Source organism: Engystomops pustulosus, chromosome 7 (genome assembly GCF_040894005.1).
Source record: "Engystomops pustulosus chromosome 7, aEngPut4.maternal, whole genome shotgun sequence".
In the NCBI taxonomy this organism is placed as follows: Eukaryota; Metazoa; Chordata; class Amphibia; order Anura; family Leptodactylidae; genus Engystomops; species Engystomops pustulosus.
In genome coordinates, this window is record NC_092417.1 from 173,252,712 (window position 1) to 173,256,477 (window position 3,766).

At 41.8% G+C, this 3,766-nt stretch overlaps 1 long non-coding RNA gene across 1 annotated transcript; it reads right to left on the minus strand.

Annotated features, from left to right (window-relative positions):
• Nucleotides 1-312: 312 nt before the first annotated feature.
• On the minus strand, nt 313-3,439 carry LOC140069070 (uncharacterized). The gene is made up of 2 exons (XR_011848706.1): nt 3,356-3,439; nt 313-751 (listed from the first exon to the last, which is right to left on the minus strand). It is a non-coding gene; the product is annotated as an uncharacterized lncRNA (long non-coding RNA).
• Nucleotides 3,440-3,766: the final 327 nt, after the last annotated feature.

Below are 3,766 nucleotides of genomic sequence, written 5' to 3' on the forward strand. Positions count from 1 at the left end.
GCACCTGTGTGACATCTCATGACCAGGGATATAACGAGCCGTGCACCTGTGTGACATCACATGATCAGGGATATAAGGAGCCGTGCACCTGTGTGACATCACATGACCAGGGATATAATGAGCCGTGCACCTGTGTGACATCACATGACCAGACATATAACGAGCTGTGCACCTGTGTGACATCACATGACCAGGGATATAACAAGCCGTGCACCTGTGTGACATCACATGACCATGGATCAGTGTCTACACAAAGTAAACATTGAAGCTTCCTGCTGAACGACAGCAAGCAGAGATCTAGAAAACCGTGAGGAATTGATACAGAAAGTTTAATGGAAAATTGTACAACTTTTCTTTACACAAACAAAACCAATTATTTTCTGAAAGTGGACGAGCCCTATTGTACGACGCCTCGGTATAGGTTGTGGCGGTCACTTTGCTGGTAATAAACGCCAGTTTCACGTTTTTTGGTTATAAAACCTCGTCGCTCTCCAGAAAACAAGGGGTTAAGGCGATTGGTTGTGGTCTGCTCCTGACATTGGCTTGTCATGCAAACCTCGCTCCGTCCCCGCGCAGAACAATAGCGGCTTTGTTGTCCGTAATTTGGGTAATTGGCTTGTAGCGAGGATCCCAGCATCTCCCTGAGAAGCCACTAATAGGTGAAATGTCAGGGCCAGAAACCTCGGCTCCATCTTCTCCTCCTTCTCCCGCGTTTCGGAGCCGCTTCATCATCTTTTATGGTTTGTTTCTCCTAGAACAAAACATTTGGGTTGCAACAGTGAAAAAAACAATGATGTGCAGGGGTCTGGGGGTCCGTGGGGGGGGGGGGGGGAGGCGAAGGAATCCCAGAATTTCACCCTAAAATCCACAGGAAATAGAGAATCCCAATACTTTACTGTCAAGGTGAAAAGTTGTCTCTTTCTAGGAAAGCTGAGTAACGCACAACATGGCGGCACTAAGAGGAGTTCTGTGTAGTTGTCCTCACACTGCTGTGCTCTGTGCTCTCTGCAGCCAGTGTTATGTATTGTCCCAGCAGAGGATGTGTAATCAGATCTTTGTGTATGTTTTTAGTAGCAGCAGGACTGTGAAATATGAATTTACATTTTAGGATTGTAGTTCTTCATGTTTACTGGGATTGTGTCCTCACACTGCTGTGCTCTGTGCTCTCTGCAGCCAGTGTTAGGTATTGTCCCTGGAGAGATATGTAATGTCACCTTTGTGTATGTTGTTAGTAGCAGCAGGACTGTGATATATGGATTTATATTCCAGGATTATAGCTTCTACAAGTGCATTGGGATGTCTCCTCACACTGCTGTGCTCTGTGCAGCCAGTGTTATTTCTTGTCCCTGGAGAGAAGTGTAATAAGACCTTTATGTATGTTGTTAGTAGCAGCAGGACTGTGATATATGGATTTGTACTCAATGATTGTATATTCTACAAGTGCTCTGGTGGTGTGTCCTCACACTGCTGTGCTCTGTGCAGCCAGTGTTATGTATTACCCCTGGAAAGATGTGTAATCAGACTTTTATGTATTAGTAGCAGCAGGACTGTGGTGAATGGATGGATTGTAGCTTCTGGGCGGTGTGCTTGTACACTGCTGTGTTCTTTACCCTCTGCATTGAGGTGCTCCATAGCATGTATTACCTGCTATGAGAAAAAATATATATACTATATCTGTCCATATATATATATACTGTATGTATAGGTGTATAAATGTATATATGAGTGTGTATGTGTGTAACAGTGTATAAATGTGTGTATGAGTGTAAACCTGTATGTGTGTATACAAGTACGTAAATATGTGTATGAGTGTAAAAATATGTACATTTTTAAAGGGTAGGGGGACCCATTCAGATGTCTGTTATGAGACTCAGTTTCTCCTTGTTATAGGACACGTCCCTAATGCACTTGGATAAATTACGATCCTAAACTATAAATCAATTTTTCACAGTCCTGCTGCTACTCAGCACCTTAAAGGAAATCTACTATTTGTTTTTATGTTTTGTTTTTTTGGGAACCAAACATACCTTGAGAATCCTGCAGCTACACTGATGCAGAAACATATCTTGTTTAATACCTAAACTGAGTGGTTTTGCTCAAAAAACAATTATAAAATGCAGGACTTTGGAAAAACTTAGTGCCATACATAAAAGTGCTGCTTGACCAGTCCAGACAGGACTAATCAATCTGATCTGGATAAGTCATACACAGCAGCTGGGGGAAGGGGGTGCAGTGATTGATTACTTCTGCCTGTCACACAGGGATTACATCATTCTCTGGAGCAGTGTATAAAAAGGGTAAGAGGAGAAGCACCGGGGCAGCCACAGGAGCAACAGAGCCTCATTATCACACATTTATAACAGTTTTTTCAGCAATACCACTCAGTTGAGGGATTAAACAAGATATGTTTCTGCATCAGTGTCGCTACAGCATTCTCTAGGTATGTTTGCTTCATAATGCATCAAATCAAATGGTAGGTTTTCTTCAGTATAAAATTTGAACAGAACATGATTGCAGACGTCTAGTTTTTCTGAATCTCACCAAAACAAAATGTACAACAAAAACTAATTTTTTTTTTTAATTTTATCAAATGCTTGTTTAAAACTTTATTCAAAAACAAACATTGAAACAAACAAAATCTGAAAACTTGAATTTATTTTTTTACACTCTACGCTATGTTCCGCATTGATACAAGACTTTCTAGAACGTGATTTGCTGGAGCAATTTCGGTAACAAAATTCCATCCATTAAAAAAACTTAAAAAAAAAAATCAGCATTCCTGACAATTTGCTGATTGCTGATCCCCTGAAGTAGAAAATTGGAAACGGACGGAACCACATTTATTGTTAGAAATGAGCGGCTCGTCCACAGACTGGAGGAGAGAAGCCACAAGAGCTCTGGACACGTGACAGTGCCCACAGGGGCTCCACATCCTCCACCAGGTATCAGCACGAAATCTTCCCCACCTGCCAATAGTAGCCAATCAGATTGCACCATCCAAGCGTCTATAGTAATAACAGCGCCACGTACAGATACTACAGCTCTCTGATATGTCTGCTTTCGCAATAAAGGATTTTATAATGTATGTAATAAAAGCACTTGGGGTGAGAAAGAAACTTACTATTGACTGCCAAAACCTTGGTGCTTCTCCCCTCTCACTCAAAAGCATCAGCAGGAGCATTTACAAGCGGTCCTCTACTTAAGGACACCCGACTTGCAAATGACCCCTAGTTAAAGTCGGAACGCCTCTGCCCACTGTGACCTCTGGTGACCACCAGAACAGTTTAGTACATTATAGAGAAAGTCTGACCTGTATTGATTTAAACAAAGCACTTTGGGTAAGATAGAAACTTACTTTTATCTCCAGCAGCATCTTTCTGTGTCTCTCCTCAATTATCCAGGAGCATCAGTTGGATCATATGAGACATCATAGAGAAAAACAGACCTGTAATGATGTGAATAAAGCACTTGGGGTTAGATAGAAACTTACCATAATCTCCAGCAGCCTCTGTCTACACCAGGGTGTCTCTGAGATATTTCTGGGTGAAAAACAATTAATTAGGAGGGAAAGCAAAGGAACCGCAGCAAAGTGGGGGATGCAGCATTTCCCTGTATTAAGATATATTACAAAGTTTCTTGCATTTGTTAAAAAGTTGCAGATTATTACAGATCGGCCGCTGCTTCTCTGCACTCAGCTTAGTTATAATGGACACTCATCCTGACAACTACACTCGTTACGGCATTTTCCTTGCCCTGTGTCTTTGTC